General features: G+C 39.5%; 1 non-coding gene and 1 pseudogene across 1 annotated transcript; both read right to left on the bottom strand.

Annotated features, from left to right (window-relative positions):
- Positions 1-1254: 1254 nt before the first annotated feature.
- LOC124091837 (U6 spliceosomal RNA) lies at positions 1255-1361 on the bottom strand. The gene has a single exon (XR_006851447.1). It is a non-coding gene; the product is annotated as a U6 spliceosomal RNA (small nuclear RNA).
- Positions 1362-25829: 24468 nt separating this feature from the next.
- Positions 25830-27168, bottom strand: LOC124091817 (60S ribosomal protein L7-like; annotated as a pseudogene).
- Positions 27169-27878: the final 710 nt, after the last annotated feature.

Here is a 27878-nt window from a genome sequence, read left to right as displayed (position 1 = left end):
AGTTATACATGAAGTTCTAAGAAAAAGGATGCCTCTTAAAAATCAACATTGGACACTAATTAAAGCAATCATAAAAGGTTGTTCCACTACTATAAATGAACATAAAAAGTTATAGCCCTTACAAATGAAAAACTGCAACCTAGTCCAAAGTTTAATTACTCCTGCCATTTAGCTGCTTTTTCAAGGAAGTACACATTAACCAGTGGTAATTGAGGGGTTTGCTGTAATTTTTTTTTCCTTTCTAAAAGAATGATCATAAGAAGATACAAACAAAATCTCCCTCAGTCATTTTGACTGCCAAGACTGTCCTTTGCATCTTTTGTAAAGTTCCATGCAGTCCAGAATCCTCACTACCCTTTGACACGTTGTCGCTTAGGTCATTTTCATCTTGACTGTGGGTGCCTTCATCTTAATCAATTTCCTGGGACTCATTTGCTGTCATAGTAACAGAAGGTGAAGCTGGTGCAGAAAACCGCTTTGTTTTCTTCTTGTGGTGGGGAAAGAAGCCATTCGGAAACTGCTTCTTCAACTGCTGAGTCTTTACCTGGGAGATTCTCTGTTGGGTTCTGATCAGTGTCCATTTCCATATCACAAAACACAGCTGAATCAGTCTGATGCTTATCATCTAAAGTTTCACCCTCTGGTATATTCAACTTTTGTCCAGAAAATGAAACACTAGTAGACGCCTTGGTACAGGCATCAGCCACACTCCTCTCTGCCTCATCTGCTCCCACTTGTAGAAGAGGGTCTTTGTTTCCTTCATCTTCAGAGAATGATGTTTGGTCTTTTGCCTCCTCTTAAGTTTTCCTTTGGCAGCATTGGTGATGGTGCCAAAAGTTCCTGTGTGCTTCTATGTTCCTTTAGAAGCTGGCCACCTTTAATAGGCACTGAGCCAACTTCAGTAAGGGCTTGTGCCATTTCATTATGCATGTTGAACTTTTACTTTCTGTTACCTTTTTGAGGAGGAGTCTTTTTGGGAATTGGCTTGTTATAAAGAGGAGGATCTGGAGCTGGGGCGGTGGCTCAGTGGTAGAGAGTGCCTGCCTAGCATGTGCAAGGCACTGGATTTGATTCTCAGCACTGCATATAAATAAATAAAATAAAGGTGCATTGACAAATAATAATAATAATAATAATAATAAAGAGGAGGGTCCTATGGAAGGAGGCAGCTCCAGTTGAACTGTTCCCTTCTGAACAACCTCTGTGTGAGCAGGCTCTATATCTGAGCAGGCCCCTTCTGAGTAGTGTCCTTTTTAAAATATGGAATGCTTCATGAATTTGTATGTCATCCTTGTGCAGGAGTCATGCTAATCTTCTCTGTATCATTCCAATTTCAATATATGTGCTAATGAAGTGAGTACTTTAAAGTTTTTTATTTTTATTTTTTAGTATTAGGGATTGAATCCAGGAAAGCTTTACCTCTGAGCTACACCCCCACTTTTCATTTTATTTTTTAAATATTTGAGACAGGCTCTTACTAAGTTGCCCAGACTGACTTCGAACTTGTGATCCTCCTGCTCAGCCTCCCAAGTCACTAGGATTATAGGTGTGTGCCACCAGACCCAGCTCAGCCCAGTTATTAAGACTAGGTTGTGAATGCTAAAGATTTGAGATACTGGAAAAATGCCTATTTAAACTCCTCTAGTGACAATCCTTATTCTCCATTCCCACCTCCCCCAGACCTAGCTCACAGTGATCTTTTACTTCTTTTCTACCTATTCAATTCCTTCTTTGGTACAGAGTTTGTACTTTTTATTTTCCTTAACATTATAATTGTTTTAGAGTTCCTGGGGATAATTTATCTTCTTTCCATATCTCAGAGGCCTATGCAGAACTAAAAAGGCACTTAATTAGAAATTTGCTATTTGACAAGCCTTAACACCTACTTAACCCAAGGGTCTTAGAAATTTGTTCTGTGCCATTTAATGTAAAATATACTACAGCCTTACACATACCCAGAGTAAGGGCAGAATGGGTTCTCTTGCCATAGAATGAGCTTTTGCCTGGATTCACAGGGTTTCATTCCCCTATCAGTTCTTTGGTGATTCTGCCTCCAGGAGCCTCAGAAACTAGAGTAATCAAGTCTTGGTCTAGTTGAGCTTGCAGGCTCATTCCAAAATCCACCCTGCCCACTCAAAGGCCAGATATCACTGGCCTCCTTTGTCAGTAGGCCACATCATCTTTGAAGAGAACCATTCTAGGCTTTTGCCCTTTTCCCGGTCAATGTTGGTTTTCCTGTCCTATACCTGGCTGGTCCTTGTTCCACTGTGGTAACTTGCTTCCATCCCGGGACTGGGATCCCTTTCTTACTTTCTGCCTCTGTATACCCTGGACTGGGCTTGCCAAGAGAATGCTCCTAGAGTTGCTGCTACCTATTCCTGTTTTGGAGAACCTATCAGGCACTGCACATACTTGTGTCATAGTCTTCATATCTTTAGGTCTCAGACTACTAGCGGTTCCTAGGTGCCCATAGGCCTTTTTTCATCAATGGGGAAAAGACAGCTCTGCCCAAGTGGGCAATCTGCCTCCTTGAGCATGCTCTGGCTTAAGACTCCTAGTTTTTATTTTCTTTAGTAGCTGATATGCCATATATTTTAGGATGATAAGGATACTGAAGAAGTTCTCAAAGTTGACATTTTAGTTGCTGTCTGTGTCCCCTCACCACTGGTACTGACTTGAGCATTTCCTGTCTACATTAATGCTCTTATTGAAAAAAAATTCTTCTGATTCTTGTTTGAGGCCATTAACCAACAGGGATAAAATGAAACCCATTGGAAGAAATAACAGTGACCCAAGGATACGCATTTCCCCTGGCCTAGGTGGCAGATGGTATTCCACAGACAACTGTCGGATGAGTAAGAGGCTGTTCATTGGGATGTGGAGCATCTAGTGCTCCCTGAGGATGAACCCTCTCAACCCCCTTGAAGTGCTGAAGGCATCTGTCCCAGTCGATGTTCCTGGTCAGACTCCCAAGAGACCTTAGGATCTTTCACCAATTTTGGAGTGAGCACAAAGCATGATGAGGGGCAGGTCGTCCGGCTGGGTGCCCAGGAAACCGCTGGAATCCAAGACGCAGCCAGGAGATCTTTGACCACGCAGCTCTGCCAACCTAGTTTCCAAGGGCGTCCAGGTTTGGGTCGACGCGGCAGGTTCTTCTCTTCGCGGATTCCTCAGGGGCAGTTGGGCTCCGGTGGCGCGGGTAGTGGGCTCGGCAGGCCTGGGGCTGTCTGCACTTGCATCCATGCTGCAGCACAGAACGTGCTCCAGAAGGGTCCCGGTGATTCCCTGCGCTGCAGCTGAACGCTTTTGGCGGGGTCACGGCTATATCTGCCTGGGCTCCCTCTCGAAGGTCCATGGGAGGGGCCGGGCGCACCTCTGAGAGGTGATGGGGGCCGCAGCTCATTCACCTGGTGGGCCGCCGGTGCCGCTGCCGCCAAGCCCACCTCCTTCCTCTGGGGTTACCAATCACCAAAATCAGATTCGCGTGCCCGAGGTGCAGCAAACACCAATCACCACTGAGCACCGGTGCTTGCCAGACAGAAACTTGAATCGAAAATATAGCAACGGAGAAGGCGGCGCATAGCCTCGAACCCGTATTACCCAAGCCTGCAAATTTATCAGTTATATAAACGAAAAGTGCTTAGGAGGAGTCTTTGGGGGGGGGGAGGGATGGTAGTTTCACAAGTTTGGATAAAAATAAAGGTTTTCAGACTTCTTGGCTCTAGTGGACATCTGGTGGAGCACTGAGCAATCTACGGTTCGTTAACCAGCTTGCAGAACACCCTGGATGATAAAGATAACTTGGTAAGCTTAAAGGAATGGAGCAGGAAGTCTGACCAGTTTGACCAGGGGAATCAAAGTCTTTTTTTTTTTTTGGTACTGGGGATTGAACCCAGGGGCACTTACTACTGGGTCACATTCCCAGGCCTTCCTGGTAGGATCTCACTAAGTTGCTTAGGGTCTACTAATATCTGAGGCTGGCTTTGAACTCGAGATCCTCCTGTGTCAGCCTCCTCAATGGCTGGGATTATAGGCAAGCACCACCATGCCCAGTTTTTCTTCTTTTACTGAGGAAGAAGCATGATTAAAGCCCTTTGTTAACACCGAGCCCGGATCGGCTGAATTCAAGCTCCAGTTCGCCTGCTTCTCGCAGACAAACTGCTGTGACTCAGCACTAAACAATCCCGCTGAAACAACTGGTCGGCCCTTCTGCACCTACGGAGATAAATGCCAACCGATCCTTCATAGGCAGTGGCCACAGGATTGAAACGGGGCTTGGGAGAGCCATTCAGGACCCACCCGTTGCATTGGTCACCTGGCAAAGGGAAACGAACTGTCTTCATTTGCATGGGATACCACCATGGCAGAGAACTGACGTCACCAGAATAACTTCATTGAAACCAGCGGCGACAGGTGTGTAACCCCCTAGCCTTCCCTCTCCACACAGCGAGGAAACCTTAAGGGCCCCTCCCAGCTCTTCTGTGAGCGCGATAGCCAGACTGAGGGAATCAGGAGTGGTGCGGGACCCGCGGCGCGGAACTCCTGGCTACCGCTCCCACCAGTACTGACAACTGAGGTCTCTTGCACCAGCTACCGGGGGCGTGGCTACTGGAGGGCAAGCAAATTTCGCTGAGCGTTCTCAGCCCCAAGCTCTACAAACTTAGGGTCTGAGGGAGGCAAACAGGGAGAGTGTGCCCAGTCGTTCATGAAAACAGGGCTCCTGGGAGCAGCAAACCTGGTGTGTAGCCAGTATTGTGGTGAGCGTCACCGGTGAGCGGGGCCTGGCTTGAGGAAAAGTGGGGAAGTCACTTGACACAAGAGAAAGCCCTAGGCACTCAGGATTGGAGACCTGCCCAGTCTGGGAGGAGGAGCTGCTGCACAGTGATTCATTCCCGCGTATTGAGAGGAGAAGCTTGGCCCGGTGGGCACAGCTCCACCTCCTGGAAGAGAAGTTAATCAAACTCTAAGACTGCATTTATTAATTTTTTTTTTAATTTGGGTTTTTTTTCATTTTCATTTTTTTTTGTTGTTTTTAAAATTTCTTTTTAAAAAAAATTTTTTTTAAATTTAAATTTTTATTTTTTTAAATTATTTTTTCTTTTTTATTTTCTATTTTTTTCTTTTGTCTTTTCATTTCTTTTCAATTTTCTTATTCCCCCTTCCTTGAATTCCACCTGCTTACTCTCATTCTCTTTAGTGACTTCTTCCCTTCCCTTCTAATACCTTTCCTCCCAAGCATCAAATAAATTTATAGGAGTAAACAGTAACTGAGCAGTCAAACAGAACAAGAAGTAACATGAGCAGCATGAAAAAGCAAGGAAGAAAAGGAGTACAAACAATGCAGGACAGCCTAAATATTCAGGAGGACCTAGAGTCATCAGAAAAATGGTCATATAAAGAACTCAAGGAATACCTTAGACAGATGGAATGGAACCTTAAAGAGGATATGAGACAGCAAATTCAAACAGTGAAAGAACACATTGAAATTGAATTACATAAACAGATAAAAGAAGAAGTTAAGCATCTTTATCAGGAGATAGAGATTATAAAAAAAATCAAACAATAATTCTAGAAATGAAGGAAACTATAAACCAAATTAAAAACTCAAATGAGAGTATCACTAAAAGAGTGGAGCAAGTAGAAGCCAGAACGTCAGATAATGAAGACAAAATATATCATCTTGAAAAGAGTCTAGCCAACTCAGAAAGGCTGGTAAAAAATCACGAGAAAAACATCCAAGAGATATGGGATAACATAAAAAAAAACAAACTTACGAGTCATTGGGATAGAGGAAGGTACAGAGATTCAAACCAAGGGAATGAGTAACCTGCTGAATGAAATAATTATAGAAAACTTTCCAGAAATAAAAAAGGAAACGGATATACAAATTGTAGATGCATACAGGACACCGAGCATACAAAATCACAGTAGACCAACGCCAAGACACATTGTTATGAAGATATCCAATATACAGAACAAAGAGAAAATATTAAAAGCTACAAGAGAAAGGAGGCAGATTACATTCAGGGGTAAACCAATAAGGTTAACAACGGATTTTTCATCACAGACGCTGAAAGCGAGAAGATCCTGGAACAATGTATTTCAAACACCGAAAGACAATGGATGCCAAACAAGAATTCTGTATCCAGCAAAATTAAGCTTCAGGTACTACAACGAAATAAAAATCTTTCATGATAAACAAAAGTTAAAAGAATTTGCAGCCAGAAAACCAGCTTTGCAAAGCATCTTGAGCAAAACACTACATGAGGAAGAAATGAAAAACAATAACCAAAACCATCAGTGGGAAGTGCCTCAGTAAAGACAGAGGGCAGGGGGAAAGCTAATCATGGAGAAACAAAATAAATTAAAAAAAAAAGATAAATAATCAAACATGGCTGGAAGTACAAACCATATATCAATAGTAACTCTAAACGTTAATGGCTTAAACTCTCCAATAAATCGACATAGGCTGGTAACATGGATTAAAAAAACAAATCCAACAATATGCTGCCTCCAGGAGACACATCTGATTAGAAAAGACATACACAGGCTGAAGGTGAAAGGTTGGGAAAAAATATACCACACGCACGGTCCTCGTAAGCAAGCAGGGGTGGCCATCCTCATATCGAATAAAATCGACTTCAAGACTAAGTTAATCAAAAGGGATAAGGAAGGACATTATATACTGTTAAAAGGAACCATTCACCAACAAGACATAACAATTATCAATATTTATGCACCAAATAATGGTGCTGCAACGTTCATAAAACAAATTCTCCTCAAGTTCAAGAATCAAATAGACCACAACACAATAATTATGGGTGACTTCAACACACCTCTCTCACCATTGGACAGATCCTCCAAACAAAAGTTGAATAAAGAAACTATAGAACTCAATATCACAATCAATAACCTAGACTTAACTGACATATATAGAATATATCAACCATCATCAAGTGGATATACTTTTATCTCAGCAGCACATGGATCCTTCTCAAAAATAGACCATATATTATGCCATAGGGCAACCCTCAGTAAATATAAAGGGGTGGAGATAATACCATGCATTTTCTCTGATCATAATGGAATGAAACTGGAAATCAATGATAAAAGAAGGAAGGAAAAATCCTACATCACATGGAAAATGAACAATATGTTACTGAATGATCAATGGGTTACAGAAGACATAAAGGAGGAAATCAAAAAATTCTTAGAGATAAATGAAAATACAGACACAACATATCGGAATCTATGGGACACAATGAAAGCAGTTTTAAGAGGGAAATTCATTGCCTGGAGGTCATTCCTCAAAAAAAGAAAAAAGCAACAAATAAATGAGCTCACACTTCATCTCAAAGCCCTAGAAAAGGAAGAGCAAAACAACAGCAAATGTAGCAGAAGGCAAGAAATAATTAAAATCAGAGCGGAAATCAACGAAATTGAAACAAAAGAAACTATTGAAAAAATTAACAAAACTAAAAGTTGGTTCTTCGAAAAAATAAATAAGATTGACAGACCCTTAGCCATGCTAACAAAGAGGAGAGAGAACTCAAATTACTAACATACGGGATGAAAAAGGCAATATCACAACAGATGCTACAGAAATACAGAAGACAATTAGAAATTATTTTGAAAACCTATATTCCAATAAAATAGAAGATAGTGAAGACATTGATAAATTTCTTAAGTCATATGATTTGCCCAGACTGAGTCAGGAGGATACACACAATTTGAACAGACCAATATCAATGGATGAAATAGAAGAAGCAATCAAAAGACTACCAACCAAGAAAAGCCCAGGACCGGATGGGTATAGAGTGGAGTTTTACAAAACCTTTAAAGATGAATTAATACCAATACTTTTCAAGTTATTTCAGGAAATAGAAAAAGAGGGAGCTCTTCCAAATTCATTCTATGAGGCCAACATCACCCTGATTCTGAAACCAGACAAAGACACCTCAAAGAAAGAAAATTATAGACCAATATCTCTAATGAACCTAGATGCAAAAATCCTCAATAAAATTCTGGCGAATTGGATACAAAAACACATCAAAAAAATTGTGCACCATGATCAAGTAGGATTCATCCCTGGGATGCAAGGATGGTTCAATATATGGAAATCAATAAATGTTATTCACCACATCAATAGACTTAAAGATAAGAACCATATGGTCATCTTGATAGACGCAGAAAAAGCATTCGACAAAGTACAGCATCGCTTTATGTTCAAAACATTAGAAAAACTAGGGATAACAGGAACTTACCTCAACATTGTAAAAGCTATCTATGCTAAACCTCAGGCTAGCATCATTCTGAATGGAGAAAAATTGAAGGCATTCCCTCTAAAATCTGGAACAAGACAGGGATGCCCTCTATCACCACTTCTATTCAATACAGTTCTCGAAACACTGGCCAGAGCAATTAGATAGACGAAAGAAATTAAAGGCATAAAAATAGGAAAAGAAGAACTTAATTATCACTATTTGCAAATGACATGATTCTATACCTAGAAGACCCAAAAGGGTCTACAAAAAAACTACTAGAACTAATAAATGAATTCAGCAAAGTGGCAGGATATAAAATCAACACGCATAAATCAAAGGCATTTCTGTATATCAGCAACAAAACTTCTGAAACGGAAATGAGGAAAAACACTCCATTCACAATATCCTTAAAAAAAATAAAATACTTGGTAATCAACCTAACAAAAGAGGTGAAAGATTTATACAATGAAAACTACAGAACCCTAAAGAGAGAAGTAGAAGAAGATCTTAGAAGATGGAAAAATATACCCTGTTCATGGATAGGCAGAACTAACATCATCAAAATGGCCATATTACCCAAAGTTCTCTATAGGTTTAATGCAATGCCAATCAAAATCCCAACGGTATTTCTTGTAGAAATAGATAAAGCAATCATGAAATTCATATGGAAAAATAAAAGACCCAGAATAGCAAAAGCAATTCTAAGCAGGAAGTGTGAATCATGCGGTATAGCGATACTGGATTTCAAACTATATTACAGAGCAATAGTAACAAAAACAGCATGGTACTGGTACCAAAACAGGCGGGTGGACCAATGGTACAGAATAGAGGACACAGAGACTAATCCACAAAGTTACAACTATCTTATATTTGATAAAGGGGCTAAAAGCATGCAATGGAGGAAGGATAGCATCTTCAACAAATGGTGCTGGGAAAACTGGAAATCCATATGCAACAAAATGAAACTGAATCCCCTCCTCTCGCCATGCACAAAAGTTAATTCAAAGTGGATCAAGGAGCTTGATATCAAATCAGAGACTCTGCATCTGATAGAAGAAAAAGTTGGCTCCGATCTACATATTGTGGGGTCGGGCTCCAAATTCCTTAATAGGACACCCATAGCACAAGAGTTAATAACAAGAATCAACAAATGGGACTTACTTAAACTAAAAAGTTTTTTCTCAGCAAGAGAAACAATAAGAGAGGTAAATAGGGAGCCTACATCATGGGAACAAATTTTTACTCCTCACACTTCAGATAGAGCCCTAATATCCAGAGTATACAAAGAACTCAAAAAATTAGACAATAAGTTAACAAATAACCCAATCAACAAATGGGCCAAGGACCTGAACAGACACTTCTCAGAGGAGGACATACAATCAATCAACAAGTACATGAAAAAATGCTCACCATCTCTAGCAGTCAGAGAAATGCAAATCAAAACTACCCTAAGATACCATCTCACTCCAGTAAGATTGGCAGCCATTCTGAAGTCAAACAACAACAAGTGCTGGCGAGGATGTGGGGAAAAGGGTACTCTTGTACATTGCTGGTGGGACTGCAAATTGGTGCGGCCAATTTGGAAAGCAGTATGGAGATTTCTTGGAAAGCTGGGAATGGAACCACCATTTGACCCAGCTATTGCCCTTTTCAGACTATTCCCTGAAGACCTTAAAAGAGCGTACTACAGAGACACTGCCACATCAATGTTCACAGCAGCATAATTCACAATTGCTAGACTGTGGAACCAACCCAGATGCCCTTCAATAGATGAATGGATAAAAAAAATGTGGCATTTATACACCATGGAGTATTACGCAGCACTAAAAAATGACAAAATCATGGAATTTGCAGGGAAATGGATGGCACTAGAGCAGACTATGCTAAGTGAAGCTAGCCAATCCCTAAAAAACAAATGCCAAATGTCTTCTTTGATATAATGAGAGCAACTAAGAACAGAGCAGGGAGGAAGAGCAGGAGGATAAGATTAACATTAAACAGAGACATGAGGTGGGAGGGAAAGGGAGAGAAAAGGGAAATTGCATGGAAATGGAAGGAGACCCTCATTGTTATACAAAATTACATATAAGAGGTTGTGATAGGAATGGGAAAATAAACAAGGAGAGAAATGAATTACAGTAGATGGGGTAGAGAGAGAAGATGGGAGGGGAGGGGAGGGGGGATAGTTGAGGATAGGAAAGGTAGCAGAATACAACAGTCACTAATATGGCATTATGTAAAACAGTGGATGTGTAACTGATGTGATTCTGCAATCTGTATTTGGGGTAAAAATGGGAGTTCATAACCCACTTGAATCTAATGTGTGAAATATGATATGTCAAGAGCTTTGTAATGTTTTGAACAACCAATAATAATAATTAAAAAAGCCCTTTGTTAATTTCCATATGACGGCTCTGTTATATCTGACTTCTAAGCCTAGCTTGATAACTTGACCCCTGCTTTGTGTCTAGTTTAGAGAGTCCAGTGAAACCTGGGGCCCAGTGTTATGGAGTCCAAGGTTCAGCTGCTAGAAGTTCAAGCAAAGCTCAGTCCACAGAGATTGGGCCAGCTCTGAGGAAGGCAGAGGAGACTTTTCCTGGGCAGTTTTTGTAAGAAGACAAGAGGTACAGTGGGACAAAAGGCAGTAAACCCTTTTGTCATTCTGTTCTAAGAGCACCTCCACCTGGGTCTCCTTTGCCTCCTCCTCATGTCAAAGGGAATATCTGGGGCCAGCATATGCGTTTTCTTTTCATATAGACAGATTACTTTGTGCAGAGGGATGGAGGTACAACAGAGGGCTCTTTTATAGTTTAGAATACCTTGTGAATAAAAATGGGTTGTTAAAGGTGGGGTGAGAGAAGATTAGGTAAGAAGTTGGTGGAGGAGGAGGAGGAAATAATTTTAAACACCTTCTGGGGGAAAATTGCTCTGTTACATGGCTGGCATCACTGAGATGCTCACTTCTGAATTCCTGAATTCTGTCTTCCTTGAGCTATCTGCTTTGTGTGATAATTTCCCCATTGGTTGAGCCAGTAACTTGTGGTTTTGTAGAGAGCATCCTATCTGGTAGGTCTTTAATTCCATCTTTCCCATTTTTTAAGTTCATCCCTAAGGATAGCTTACTGATAAGGAAATTGAGCTCCATAGAAGTTGGGGGTAAAACCAGTGAAAACAAGATACTTAGCCATATAATGAGAAAAATTAAACCGGATACCCTGACTTCCATTCTGTTATTAATTGATTTGGGGGCCATTTCAAACTAAGAAAAAATACACAACAAAACAGAAAAATGGGTTTCTATGGACACATCTCAAGACAAAATGGGTCTATCAGCCTTAAAATGTGAACCATTATGCTTTGCTATGTTTGTATTTTTCTGAAGTCATTTAAAATAATGGCATGAAATGCTGACTGGTTTGGGTCAGCAGTTTCTTGGAGGGCTCATGTTCAAGAGAAGCATAGTGAGGAAATAATAAGGAAAAGTAATGCTGCCTGGATACATTGGCACACACCTGTAGTCCCAGTGGCTTGGGAGGCCAAGAACAGAAAGATCACAAGTTCAAAGCCAGGCTCAGCAATTTAGTGAGACCCTAAGCAATGTAGCAAGATCCGGTCTCAAAATAAAAAAATAGAAAGGACTTGGGATGTAGATCAGTGGTAAAGCCCCTGGTTCAACATCCACTGTGGTGGGGGGACAGGAATGCTATAGTAGGAAAAAAGGAAAAGGAAGAGCAGAGAGAAAGGGCAGAAAGGGTTAACACATAGTGTAACAGGGGTTCACTGCATGCCCTCAATCTAACCCTTGCTGCTCTGCCACTGTTACTCATTTAAAACTAACATGATTTTTCCCTTCTTCTCCCTCTCCTTGTCCCTTACCATCGAGAAATTGAGATTAATCTTATTCTTGTCCTAGGCTGAGTTATCTGTCCTTTGGCTCACAGGCCACAGGAATGAAGGAATCCAGACTTGGCACCTGGGGATGTAGGAAATGGCTATCTCTCAAGGTCGAAAATGAATTATAACTCCTGACAGGTACAGCCTTTTGTATCCCCTCTTTAAAATTCCCCTGTTCCCCCAGGCAATTAGAATCATAGCCTCTGGACAGGAGTCCTCTGTGTATTCATTCTCCTTTGCTAACAAAACCATAAAACAAAACCTTAGTTTTGTTCTTGTATTGCAGTAGGGACAAGAGCTGAGCTTTCAGTATCTGTGCATTTGCTATGTAGCAGATATTGTTTTAAGCTCTTTAAGTATACTAGCTCATTTAATATTCACCCAACACTACGAAGTGGGTATATTGATACTATCCCTGTGTTAGTCAACATTCTATTACTATAATAAATACTCAAGATAAACAAACTTATAAAGAGAAAAGGTTTATTTTGACTCACAGTTTTAGAGGATAGAAGTTCATGATTGACCCTGTTGCTTTGTGCTAATAACGAAAGTAGCATATAATGGAGAGTGTGTGTGTGTGTGTGTGTGTGTAGCCAAACTGCTCACCGCACAGCCACAATGTGAGAGAGAAAGAGAGGAAAGGGCCAGGGTTCCACAATACCCTTTTAAGACATCCTCCCAATGACCTCAAGTTCTTACACTAGGACTCATCTTTTAAAGTTTCAGCCATTTCCCAATAGTTCCATGAGTTGGGGACCAAACCTTCAACACATGGGCCCTTATCCAAATGATAGCATTCTATGTATGGGTCCCAAAACGCATGTCAGAACTCAAACTTCATTAAGTCCATCTTCAAGAATCTCCCAAATCTTAACAGTTCCAGTATTGCTCAAGAGTCCAAGTTCAAAGTCTTCTATGAGACTTAATGCAAACTCAACTGTGAGAATCTGCAAAAAACAACAACAAAACAAAATGAAATGTAAGTTATATGTTCCCAAGATACAATGGTACAGAGTAAACATTCCTATTCTAAAAGGGAGACATAGGGACATAGGATGGAAGGATCAGAGCAAAGTAATACGGAAACCCAGCTGGGCAAACTTTAGATCCTAAGTTTCCATGTTCTATATCTGGGATGTAAGTGGAGTATGTGAGTTCTGAAGGGCTTGGGCAGCCACACCCCACATAGCCATATTGTACTTGTTTTGCTTGCTGCCTGCAGTTTATCTTAACAAGGAATCCACCTTCCTGGTATCAGCCTGTCTTTTTTTTTCCCCCCTTTTCATTTGTTTGTTTGTTTTTTTGGTACTGGGGATTGAATCCAGGGTCACTTTAGCACTGAACCATATCCCCACAGCCCCCCTCCCCACTTCCCTTTTTGTTTTGGTAGCAGGGATTGAACTCAGGAGCAGTTACCCTCTGAGCCACATCTCTAGCCCTATTTTGTATTTCATTTAGTGACAGGGTCTCACTGAGTTGCTTAGTGCCTCACCATTGCTGAGACTGACTTTGAACTCTCAAGCCTCTGTCTCAGCCTCCTGAGCCACTGGGATTACAGGTGTGCGCCACTGTGCCCAGCCCCCTACCCTTTTTTTAGACAGCATCTCACTAAGTTGCTTAGGGCCTCCCTAAGTTGCTGAGTCTGGCCTTGAACTTGCTATCATCCTACCTCAGCCTCCAGAGTCGCTGGGATTAAAGTCATGTACCACTGCATTTGTCTCAGAGACTGTTTGAAGGGTCTCCTACCCTGCGACACACTGCTTCCTAGGCTGTCCTTTGAAATCTCAGTGGAAGTCTCCAATAACCCCTCAAGTAGTGCATTCTGCATGACGGCAAAACCAGCATTATGTGGATGGCACCAAGGTCTGCTGCTTATGTGAGCTATAGAGGGGTCCCTTGAACTGTGGCTGCAGTGGCCTCTGCTTGCCTCAGTAGCTGAACACAGGAAGTGAATTCTCAGGAAGCAATTCCTGAGGTGGCCCTGTGAATTAACTATTTAGGCTGTTGTCCATTAGGTTGTAATTGATTTGTAGTACCTCTTGATGTATTATGAAAATTAGTGCTTTATTTGTAATATGAGTTCCAAATATTTCTTCCAGTTTGTCTTTTTTTTCCCCTCAATCCTGGGGATTGAATCCAGGGTGTGCTCTACCACTGCGCTACCTCCCCAATCCTTTGTATTTTTCATTTTAAGACAAGATCTTGCTAAGTTGCCCAGGCTGGCCTCAAACTTGCAATACTCTTGCCTCAGCCTCCCAAGTAGCTGGGATTACAGGTGTGCACCACCATGCCTGGCTGTTGTTTGTTTTTCACTCACTTTGGTGGTATTTGTCAGGAACGTATTTTTTTTTATTAGTTGCTCAAGACAATACAATGATCTTAACATATCATACATTTGATTCAAATAGGGTATGAATTCTCATTTTTCCATGTGTACAGACTGCAGGATCACATTGATTATACATCCATGTGTATACATACAGCAATCCTAGTGTCAGTTGTATTCTGCTGCCCTCCCTATCCCCTCCTCCCCTCCCCTCCCCTCCCATCGCTATTCTCTACCCATTCTACTGTGACACTTATCTCTCTTTTTTTCCTTCCCTTCCTCCTTACACCATCATATATGTATTTTGTGAACCCATGAGGGTCTCCTTCCGTCTTCAGTGCAATTGCCCTTCTCCCTCCCTTTCCCTCCCTCCTCTTTTCTTGTTTCGTGGTAATATTCTTCTCATGCTCTTCCTTCCTTCTCTGTTTTGAGTCACCTCCCTTATATCAGAGAAGACATTCGGCATTTGTTTTTTAGGGATTGGCTGATTTCGCTTAGCATAATCTGCTCTAGTGCCATCCATTTCCCTGAAAATGCCATGATTTTGTTATTTTTTAATGCTGAGTAATATTCCATTGTGTATAAATGCCACATTTTAAAATCCATTCATCTGTTGAAGGGCATCTGGGTTGGTTCCACAGTCTAGCTATTGTGAATTGTGCTGCTATGAACATTGATGTGGCTGTGTCCCTGTAGTATGCTCTTTTTAGGTCTTTTGGGTATAGTCCGAGAAGGGGAATAGCTGGGTCAAATGGTGGTTCCATTCCCAGCTTTCCAAGGAATCTCCATACTGCCCTCCAAATTGGCTGCACCAGTTTGCAGTCCCACCAGCAATGTACAAGTGTACCCTTTTCCCCACATCCTCGCCAGCACTTGTTGTTGTTTGACTTCATAATGCCTTTCTTACTGGAGTGAGATGGTATCTTAGAGTGGTTTTAATTTGCATTTCTCTGATAGCTAGAGATGGTGAGCATTTTTTTGTGTACTTGTTGATTGATTGTATATCCTCCTCTGTGAAGTGTCTGTTTAGATCTTTGGCCCATTTGTTGATTGGGTTATTTGCTTTTTTGTTGTTTAACTTTTTGAGTTCTTTGTATACTCTGGAGATTAGCACTCTATCTGAAGTGTGAGGGGTAAAAATTTGTTCCCAGGATGTAGCCTCCCTATTTACCTCACTTATTATTTCTCTTGCTGAGAAAAAACTTTTTAGTTTGAATATGTCCCATTTGTCGATTCTTGATTTTAACTCTTGTGCTATGGGTGTCCTATTAAGGAATTTGGAGCCTGACCCCATGAGATGGAGATTAGGGCCAACTTTTTTTTCTATTAGATGCAGAGTCTCTGGTTTGATTCCTAGCTCCTTGATCCATTTTGAGTTAACTTTTGTGCATGGTGAGAGAAAGGGATTCAATTTCATTTTGTTGCATATGGATTTCCAATTTTCCCAGTACCATTTGTTGAAGATGCTATCCTTCCTCCATTTCATGCTTTTAGCACCTTTGTCTAATATAAGGTAGTTGTAATTTTGTGGATTGGTCTCTGTGTCCTCTATTCTGTACCATTGGTGTACCTGCCTGTTTTGGTACCAGTACCATGCTGTTTTTGTTACTATTGCTCTATAGTATAGTTTGAAATCTGGTATCGCTATACCACCTGTTTCACTCTTCCTGCTTAGGATTGCTTTAGCTATTCTGGGTCTTTTATTTCTCCAGATGAATTTCATGATTGCTTTTTCTATTTCTGTGAGGAATGCCATTGGGATTTTGATAGGCATTGCATTAAACCTATAAAGTACTTTTGGAAGTATGGCCATTTTAATGATATTAATTCTGCCTATCCATGAAAAAGGTATATCTTTCCATCTTCTAAGGTCTTCTTCTATTTCCCTCTTTAGTGTTCTGTAGTTTTCATTGTAAAGATCTTTCACCTCTTTTGTTAGGTTGATTCCCAAATATTTTATTTTATTTTATTTTTTGAGGATATTGTGAATGGGGTAGTTGTCCTGATTTCCCTTTCAAAGGGTTTGTCATTGATATACAGGAATGCCTTAGACTTATGAGTGTTGATTTTATATCCCGCCACTTTGCTGAATTCATTTACTAGTTCTAGAAGTTTTTTGGTAGAACTTTTTGGGTCCGTTAGGTATAGGATCCTGTCATCCGCAAATAGTGCTAATTTCAGTTCTTCTTTTCCTATTTTTATGCCTTTAATTTCTATCGTATGTCTTATTGCTATGGCCAGGGTTTCGAGAACTATGTTGAATAGGAGTGATGAGAGAGGGCATCCCTGTCTTGTTGCAGATTTTAGAGGGAATGCCTTCAATTTTTCTCCATTTAGAATGATGCTAGCCTGAGGCTTAGCATAAATAGCTTTTACAATGTTGAGGTAAGAGGAAAGTATTTTTGATATTCATTAATCCTTTTTACTTATAGTCACTGGATTTTTTCATTCTTCGTAAGAACTTCTTCATTTCATGACTATAGAATATTTGCTTTTGGTTTCTTTTGGTATAATTAGGTTCTCTTTTCCACATTTAGATATTTGATATGCCTGAGATATAATATGATTTAGCTGTAAGGTTTGGCTTAAATTCATTTTTAATGGTTTATCTCCTTATCTCAACATTATTGATTAAGCGATCTTTCCCCCATTAGTCTGAATTGTATCTGTTTTAAATATTAAATTTCTCTATATAATTTGAGTATGTTTTTGGATTTTCTACTTTATGCCATTGAGATATCTCTTTTATTTCTACATTAATAAATGTAGTCTTTTATTTATTGAAGTTTTGTAATATTTAGTACCTGGATAGGACTAATTCTTTTTCATGCCTGTTTTTGTACAGTTTGTGGGATAGGAATAATTTTTACATTTAAAATGTTTTTGAGGGGGCACTGGGGATTGAACCCAGGGTACTCTACTACTGAGTTACACCCTAAGCCCTTTTATTTATTTATTTACTTTTATTTTGAGACAGGGTCTTGGTACATTACCAAGGCTGGCCATGAACTTGTGATCCTCCTGCCTCAGCCTCTTGAGTTTTGGGATAATGGGCATGTGCCACCATACCCAGTTTAAATGTTTGGTTTTTTTAAATCCAAAGAAGGATAATATTCCATTACACATAAAATTATATAAAATTCACTTTGTTTTTATAAATAAAATTTTCTTGGCACACAGTTGTACCCATCATTTATGAGTTATCTTTGACTACTTTTGTACTATAATAGCTGAGTTGAATAGTTTGAAAGAGACTACATGAAAATAAAGCATAAAATATTTAATTTCTGGTTCTTTATAGAAAAGTTTGCCTGACTATTGCTCCAAGTTACCAAGAAGAACTAAGTTCTTCAGACCTGATATCTGTAAAAAAAAATTCGAACAAAATGATTGCTTATGTATGTAACTTAATTAAAAATTTCATTATTAAAGTTTGTGTTTCCTTGAGTGCAAAATATCTGAATTTATGGCTTCTCTCTGTATATTGATAATAAACTCAATTTATTTAAATGTAAGTTTTCTCATGATCACAAAAAGATGATAATACTTGTCTTTGCAATCTAGCAGTTAGTTTTTAAGTGAATACTGAATATTTGTTAAAATGCTAACAAAGAGACTGCAATTTTCTGCTAAATAAAAGTTCTAACTTAAAAAAAAGATGAAATGACTTTGAAACATTTATCCTTGATTATGTTTATAGAGTATTTTTTTCTGGTGTTGTTAGACCAAGATGCAAGAAAAGACCACTGACTCCCATTGAAATCAAATTAAAGCAAGCTTATTATTTTGACTGGCCGGGCTGCTTCTCCCAACAAAAACCATGGGAACAAGACAGCCCCACATCTTTTTGCAGCCCAGCTTTATAGCCCAGAAAGTTACACAAAGTGGGGTTAGAGATAACAAAATTTTGATGAGCATAACATTTTTGCTGGCCCTGGCATCAGAATTTATGAAGGTCATTAGAGCCTCAGAGAGGGTTGTTATCTGGCCAGGGAAGGACAATATTTATGAGGCCTCACTAAAGTTTCAGAGTGGGATGCTATCTGGTCAGAGAGAGCCAGGTATGGGTGAGTTCAAGGCACAGGCAGGCATTCCAAGCTAGTTCAGAATTTGCAGTAAAGCTGAAATTATCTTTTCATGGCTTTGTGGCAAGATGGCTCTCAATTTTAAGAGAAAATCAGGTTGGGTCTATCAGTGTGCATTCAGTGATATTTAGTAAATTGAGATGGGACTGAAACTTCCCATGGATTAAATGTAAAAGTCACTCCCTCACCCCTGCCGACCCCCATACATGTTTAGGTTAGAAAAGAAACAATTGCTTTCCCATATAGATTACCTATAGTAATTTTCTCTACTATGTGTTCTCTGATTTAGCAATAAGTATAGTGTTCTTTTTTTTTTTTTTTTTTTTTTTTACTTTCATTACATTTATTGGACTTATCCCCAGTGTAATTTCTACAGTGGTTCTTTTTTCTTTTTCTTTTAATGCTGGGGACTTAACCACTGAGCTACACCCCCAGTTCTTTTTACTTTTTATTTTGAGACAGAGTCTTGCTAAGTTGCTGAGGCTGGCCACTAACTTGCAATTCTCTCACCTTAGTCTCCAGAGTTGTTGGGATTACAGTCATGTGCCACCACACCTGGCCCCAGTATAAGTTCACAGGTTTGATAGAAATAGCACTGAAGTTTCTCATTCTAGTTGCATTAATAGAGTTTCTCCCCAGCAAGATGCACAATAAAAGAATTCCAACTAAACAGTTTCACCATTTAATGTATAAATTGGATTTTTCTACAGCATTAGTTTTCCAGTGCTCAATAGAGCCAGAACTACTACATATGCATTTCAATTGTGACATATTTGATATCAATATTATATCATTTTGGAAAGTGCTTATAAATCAAACTGATCAAGATACACTGTGCTTTCCTTTTTTCTTTTTTAATTTGTTCTAATTAATTATACATGACAGTAGAATACATTTTGACGCATTGTACACAAATGGAGCATACATGGTGCTTTTTGATCTTAAGATATTATGTGAGGGGCTAGGGTTGTGGCTCAGCGGTAGCTCACCTAGCACGTGTGAGGCACTGGGTTCGATTCTCAGCACCACATAAAAATAAATAAAATAAAGGTATTGTGTCCAATTACAACTAAAATATATATTTTTTTAAAAAAGGGAGGAAGAGCATGAGAAAAAGATTAACATTAAACAGGGACGAGAGGTGGGAGGGAAAGGGAGAGAGAAGGGAAATTGCATGGAAATGGAAGGAGACCCTCATTGTTATACAAAATTACATATAAGAAGATGTGAGGGGAAAGGGAAAAAAAATCAAGGGAGAGAAATGAATTACAGTAGATGGGGTAGAGAGAGAGGATGGGGGGAGGTGAGGGGGGATAGTAGAGGATAGGAAAGATAGCAGAATACAACAGTCACTAGTATGGCAATATGTAAAAACGTGGATGTGTAACTGATGTGATTCTGCAATCTGTATACGGGGTAAAAATGGGAGTTCATAACCCACTTGAATCAAATGTATGAAATATGATATGTCAAGAGCTTTGTAATGTTTTGAACAACCAATAAAAAAAGAGAGAGATTATGTGAAAAAATACTGGTTATGTATAGTTCATTCTCCTTCCTTCAAAAAGTAGAACATTGGTGAGCCCAATTATAAAAATGAATAGCATAGAAAATGGAACAGGTATCAAGTAACACATTTTGAACTGCAACTAACAGAGAATATTGGTCAAATTGGATGTCAGGAAGTTATTATTGCTGCTGGGCATGGTGGCACATGGCTCATACCAGCAACTAGGGAGGCTGAGGCAGGAGGATGGTCATTTCTAGGATAGCCTGGGCAACTTAGTGAAATCCTGTTTCAAAATAAAAAATAAAGATGGCTGGGATGTAGCTCAGTAGTAGAGTACCCCTGGTTCAATTCCTAGTACCAGGGGTTTAAAAAAAGGAAGAAAAAGAAAAAGAAAGAAAGAAGGAACTATTGCCAATAGAAGGAAGTCCAGGCATGGTTTGTTAAGGGCTCTGACTCAGTTTCTCTACCTGTGTTGGCTTCCCTTTCAGGCTGGTGGCTGCAAGATGCTTATTGCTGTTTACCAATTCTCATTCTGGCACAACGACCAGGAGAAGAGAAGAGGCAAATTCTTCAATTCTTTCTTTCTTTTTAAAAATCTCTTTTCAGAAGTGAGATAACCTCTTCTTGTAGACTTCTCTAGGTTTTGTCTCATTTCAAAATCACAATAGGTACCATTTCCTAAACCAATCACCTGGCAAGGGTAATGGGATTACCATAATCAGTCTAAACTAATATCTGAAGTTGAAATGAGATAGGAAGTTACTTTCCATCACCAGTATATGAATCTTTTTCCCTATATTTTCAATCTGAGCATTGAGATTTTTTGTCTTAAATTATTATTTAAAGATTTTTATCGGTTCTTCTTAGGTATACATGATGGTAGAATTCATTTAGATATAATTATATAAGCATGGCATATACCTTATTCTAATTAGGATTCCAGTACCTCTCCTGTCCCCTCCCTTTCCCCATCTCCTGCTTCCTTCCCTCTGTTGATCTTTCTGCCATTTACCCATAGTTATTTTTATTTTATATTATTTTATTTTTTAAAAATTAATTTATTGTGCATATGCACAATGGTGAAATTCACTGTGGTGTATTCATATATATACATAGGAAAGTTATGTCAGATTAATTCCACTGACTCTCTTTTCCTATACCCCCTCCCTTCTCTTCATTTCCCTTTGTCTAATTTGTGAGCTTCTATTCTTCTTCTCCTCCCTGCCCCCTTAGTGTGGGTTAGCTTCCACATATCAGAGAAAACATTTGACTTGTGTTTTTCTGGGATTGGCTTATTTTACTTAGCATGATAGTTTCCATGCTAAAGGCAAATGTCATAAAGTCATTCTTCTTTACATCTGAGTAATATTCCATGGTCGATAGATATACCACATTTTCTTTATCCATTTTTCTGATGAAAGAAGAATTGTGCTGCCATAAACATTGATGGGGTTGTGTCACTGCAGTATGCTAATTTAAAATCCTTGGGATATACACCAAGGGGTGGGATAACTGGGTCAAATGATGGTTCCATTCCTACTTTTTTGAGGAATCTCCATACTGCTTTCCAGAGTGGTTGCATCAATTTGCAGTCCCACCAGCAATGTATGAGTGTATCTTTTCCCTTACATCCTCACCAACATTTATTGTTACTTGTATTCTTGATAATTGCCATTCTGACTAAAGACGAAATCTCAGTGTAGTTTCAATTTGCATTTCTCTAATTGCCAGAGATGTGGTACATTTAAATAATATATTTGTTGACCATTCTTTTTGTTTTTCTATTTTTTTTTTGGTGGTGCTGGGGATTGAACTCAGGACCTTGTGCATGCTAAGCAAGCACTCTACCAACTGAGTTATATCCCCATCCCCATTTGTTGATCAATCTTATTTTTTCTTCTGAGAAGTGTCTATTTGGTTCCTTTGCCCATTTATTGATAGGTTTATTTATTTTGCTAGTTAAGTTTTTTGAGTTCTTTGCATTGAAGATTGAAACTTTTAACTGTCATCCAGAGACTGACAGGGTGGGAGAGCTATGGAATAAGAACTGGACTTCTGGGGCTGAGGTTGTGGCTCAGTGGTAGAGTACTTGCCTAGCATGTGTGAGGCACTGGGTTTAATGTTCAGCACTACATAAAAATAAATAAATAAAATAAAGGTATTGTGTCCATCTACAAATAAAAAAATAAAAAATAAATGAATTGAACTTCTGATAAAAAGAAGTCATACTAAGTGAAACCTGTAAATCTGAAGATGTTTCTCACAGATGGTCTGTTTCTTTGCCCAAGTATAAAAAAATCTTCTAAATATCATGTAGGAGGCAATAGAAACTATATTTTATTTGTGTGCACATTTATTAGCATATTTTCCTGATATCAGAAAAGTATTGATACTTTTGGTTTCAGATGTGCCTGTCTTGCTATGAGTCCATATCCATTAGGAGACAGGCAAACCTAAGATTGTTAAGAATCCTGTACTTTGTGTGAGTGCACATTCACATGAATATATTAAATAAAACATTTACTTACTCCAATTTTAGGCTTTCAACCCTTGTTTTCTAAAATATGAGGTAGCAAAGATTGTGCATAATTAGCATTAGGTTACCCACTGCTCGCTATCTTGACTCTATGTTTCTGGTCCTATTGTGGCACTTTGGGTAATACCATTTTTATAATTATGCATGAATAAATTGATAGGTGATTTTATTCCTGAAAGATAATCTTTCTATATTGATCTGATTATTTTTATCTTCAACACAAAAGTTAGACAGTTTCTATATCAATATGTACACTAACTAGATTTGTTCTCAGAATAAAAATTCAAGCCTCCTGATAACATAGGTGCGACTTATACATATTTTGAAACTTCACCTTTTTTTTTCACTTCCAAACATAAAGACCATACTAAGGAAACTTAGGAAAGTAATACTTTATTTCTAAATTTTTTTTTTATTCACAAAATACCTCAAAATTCAGTCATTAACACTGATGTACAACATCAAATATTCCACAGAACAGATGGAAACAGAAAGGCAGATGGTTGGTACTTAAAAGCAATAGCAGCCAGGTGTGTTTGTGCACACCTGCAATCTCAGTGACCTGGGAGGCTGAGGCAGGAGGATCATAAGTTCAAGGTCAGTCTTAGCAATTTAGTGAGATCCTACACAACTTAGTGAGGCTCTCAAGAACTTCTTGAAATACTGTCTCAAAATAAAAAATGAAAAGGGCTGGGGATGTGGCACAGTGGTCAAGTACCCCTGGGTTAAATCCCCAGTACTCCAAATAAATAAATAAATAAATAAAAGCAATAATATTAAGTAGTTAAAAGTAGGTTGGACTAGGTAGGGTGGCACATGCCTATAATCCCAGTGGCTTAGGAGGCTAAGGCAGGAGGATTGCAATTTCAAAGCCAGTCTCAGCAAAAGCATGGTGCTAAGCAACTCAGTGAGACCTTGTCTCTGAATAAAATACAAAAAATAGGGCTAGGAATGTGGCTCAGTGGTTGAATGTCTCTGAATTCAATCCTTGGCACCAAAAAAAAAAAAAAAAGGGTTTGATTGTTGCTCAGTTTCTTTAAATTTATTTTTTAAACAATAAATGACAGCAGAATGCATTGTTGCTTAGTTTTTTGTGCATTTAAAAGGATTGAGTGAAAGACAGGGCTTTGGCAACAAGATCGAGTCAAACTGGATGCTTCCTTTCTGACAGGATGGTCTGGATCTCATCTCTTCTTATCAACTTCCCCTTTTCAATTTAAATTCTTTATGTACTAATTTTCTGAGGTTGTATTCATTTTGTTTTTACTCCTGAGCAGAAAGAAATCTTTCTCTTTACCCTACTTCTTTCTTCTGAGCAAAGGTAAACTTCTCCAGGAGGAAGAAGGGATCTTGTGCTGGGCTTAGGATGGAGGAAGGGAGAAAAGGAGGAAAAGAAAGAGATTAATTAACTGAATGAGAATGGGGCAGAAGATAGAGGAGAGATAGATAGCAAGAAGAAAGGGGAAAACTCCAGGCTTCAAATCTTGCAAAATACTTTCCCAGGAGGTGCACGTGTGTCTTCAGAAAAGGTCATCAGGGGCTCCCTTCTCAGGTCTACGTCTCCCATCATCAAAATCCAAGTATTCTGAGAAGAAAATCCTGTGGATAGATTCAAGCATACAGTCACCACTGAGGTGGCTCCTCCCACTGTCTTACCTGGGGGGAAGACTAGGAGGAGGTACCATGCCGCAGTCTGGCTGGGCACAAATCACGAGCCACTGAAGCAGGAACAAACTTTATTTCTGAACTCCACCAGCACACTCCACACATGCTCCCGGGAACTCCCCTGAACGCCACGTGGCTCCTCCAGGAACCAGCAACCGGAAATCTCCCTCCTCCGGCACTTCCCCAACCAATGGGAACTCTCTGGGAATCCCTGGGAGAGCTCAATCAGAACTCAATGGGAACTCCGCCAGAACTCAAAATTCATCATCTTAATGGCTCGCTAGCGTTACCTCTCAACCACTGCTTCTGGCAAAAATGCCATGCGTCATCCTGACTCGGCTGTGGCCCTCAACAGTACCAGAGTGTTCCCTGGCTGCATCCACTCTTGGCACAGCAGCCTGCAATGAAAAATGATTGGGTGGGTATTTAGGAGACTTTCCATGGCCACAGGCTGGTCCCACCTGGCTGTCCAACTTACTTGGCCCTTGATGGGAGTGGTGGAAGCTTACCTCAGTTGAATACCTCCCAGGAGGTTGTCCTAGGTGAGGCCTCAAATTGCTACTGTTTCTGATCTTCAGGGTTCTGCAGAGGGAACTGGAAGAAAGAAACTGAGGTAGTTCTCAGTCCTTAATTTAATTTTTAGAAACATTTTTTGAGACACTTGCCCCAAATCTTGAAATCAGAAATTCCTGTTGGCTCTAACTTCAAAATACACCTCCTTTTTATACATTTTCTATCATTTTAACCAACTAGTACTCTAGTCTGAGACATACCTTTTTATTTTGGGGTGGGGTGGGGGAGAGTATAGGTAGGTGATGAGTGTGAGGCCCTGAGTTCAATCCCTAGTAACATAAAAAAAAGTTTTTATTTTCTTTTCTAAAATCTAGATTCCAAGTCCAAAATCATTAAAACATTAAAATGTCTTTTATTTGGGTTTCTTGGAATGACCATCATTGACAAAAATATTTGCTCTGATAATTTATAAAGGGAAAAATAATAGAAATATTCAGGTTTTGGGAATGTGGTTGTAGCTCAGTGGTAGAGCACTTGTCTAGCATGTGTGAGTCACTGGGTTCAAGCCTCAGCACCACATAAAAATAAGTAAATACAAAAAAGGCATATAAAAATGTTATCATCTTTTTTTTAAATAAATATTAAGGTTTGTTGACACTCTAAATTTTGAGAATTCAAACATATTGTGACTGTTCTTTTGGTTATCAAACAGAATAACATAAAGAAACATGACAAAATAAAAATTGGGTTTTCTGAGGTTAATTATAATAAGATGATTGTGTAGTTCTAAACTTAAAAAGATCCTCTTTTGTATAAACTGAAAAAATAAGTCAATACATTGATTTTAAAAAAGAAAAATTCTTTATCAGTTGTCAATTAGTGACATTCATAATATACTTTAGGGATAAATTAAAGCCCCTGCATTAGTGCTCTCATTAAGGTTTTTTTTTTTTTTTTTTTTTTTTTTTTTTTACATTGAGAACAGGTACTATTTATTAAACGACCATATTAAAAAAATACCACAGTAGATACCTTAGTTCATCCTTCTAATAAGCCTCTTGATCTGGTCTTCCCTGTTACTAGCATCTCCACCTTCTGCAAATAGGTGGTCTTTTTTTTTTTTTTTCATTCTACCTCTTGGAGAACATAACTTGAAAGGCCACACCAAGTTGTTTGCCTCTTTGAAGTGTTTTCCATAGTGTAGATCTCATGAATCAGATCCTCCATGCAGATGATGCCATATTTACCAAGCAATCAAGCAATCAAAGCGTTATTTGTCAAGGCAATTTGTTTCTTACTGATTTTGCCATATCCACGCTTGTAGATTAGTTCATTCATTAACTTCAGATTTGGATACCCCCATGCAATATATGGTTCCACAATCCTCAGCATGCTAATTGAAGCCTTGTTGTGCTTAATGAAGGTGGCATTGAAGATCTGGTGAAGGAGAAGAATTTGCAACACCTTAATAACCTTTGCACCCATACCATTGATACCTCTGATCTTGTGAAAAACCAGCCTCTACCTCGGAGCAAAGCCTGTCCAAGGAAGGGACATGACCTTAGTCCTTGGAAAAACCCACGAGCACTCCTAAACACATTCCCACCCTGCTAAAGTTGTTTATCTACAAATAACAGGAGAGATATGCTGCGCCAGGTGTCCCTGACTCAGTCAGGCTAGGTGGGGATCCATAGCAGCCCCCTAGCAGCCACCAATCAGCATGAGACAGGGAAATACCTGGGATGCCAGATGACCCTCCCAGTGGTTTATGGTGGTTGATAACAGGTTGGGAAACCATGTAGTTCAGCATGTACACCCCTCTTGGCTCAAACCAATCAGCTCAAACGAATACCCCTTTTGTACTGACCAATCACCCCTACCCAACTTGTTCCCGCCAGTGAATGTGCTAATCATGTTTTAGAGTTGTTATTTGATTTTCCCGCGGTGTGTGATGATTTGCTAAGGGATGCTATAATGTATGTGAAGTCCCTGCCCTCTCCAAAAAATGTATAAAAATGCTGTAAACCCTGGGCTGGGGGCCTCTCAGCGTCACCAGTTGCTGTGTGTGTGCGCGGAGGACCGAGCTAGCTCGCAATAAACACCTCTTTGCTGCTTACATCGATCTTGGGTCTCTGGTGGTCTTTGAGGGTCCTGAATTCGAGCATAACACTTGATGACAAATGCCAATTTTGGTTCTGCAGGTACACAGAAGTTGCCATATTTTCTAGCCATTCTAATCTCCATTCTGTACATGTGCCTATAATCTTTGTGGCAATGCTTTGCTTTTTTTTTTTTTTTTAATAGATAAGTTTCCTCCTTGACTTTTAAAACATCTTTTGGGAAAACTTCTTTCTTGGGTGATTTACCTTCAGCTCTGTGATGCCGCAGTCTGGCTGGGCACAAATAATCCAGCCGCCACGAAGCACTTGTAGTTTCAAAACAGCAACTCTTTATTGCCGAACTCCATGAGCACTCCAAGCACACTCCCCGGGAACTCTCCCAGCTCTCCACCAGGCTCCGCGCCCTCTCCCCCTCCGAATCCGTGAGAACTCAATGGGAACTCCAAAGTGGCAGGCGCCTGAGGCAGCAGGAACTACCCTATTCCTGGAGCCACACTATTGCTGGACAGCAGGGGTCCATATACAACTCAATACACAGCCTGTCCCAATCCAGCATCATCCAGTCACAGCAATTATAACTTAATTATCATCATCTTAATGGCTCGCTGGCATCACCTCTTAACCACTCCTTCTGGCGCCATCCTGACTCGGCTGTGGCTCTCAGCACTGTGAAATTCCTTCACTTTTCTTATTTATTTATTTATTTGTTCTTTCTAGAGATACATGACAGAAGAGTGTATTTTGACATATTATACATACATAGAAGTAAAACTTGTTCCAATTAGGACTCCATTATTGTGTTTACCTCAGATTCATTTTACTGTCTTTTCTATTCCCATCCCCACTGTCTTTATTCCCCTTTGTCTCGCTCAATGAACTTCTATTCTTCCTCTCCTCACCCTCCTTTGTTGTGGGTTAGCATCCTCATATCAGAGAGAACATTCTGCATGTGGTTTTTCGGT

This window comes from Marmota monax, unplaced genomic scaffold (assembly GCF_021218885.2).
Source record: "Marmota monax isolate L192 unplaced genomic scaffold, Marmota_monax_Labrador192_F-V1.1 WCK01_AAM20220418_F8-fsc00091, whole genome shotgun sequence".
NCBI classification, from domain to species: Eukaryota; Metazoa; Chordata; class Mammalia; order Rodentia; family Sciuridae; genus Marmota; species Marmota monax.
This window is presented reverse-complemented; position numbering and strand designations above follow the sequence as displayed.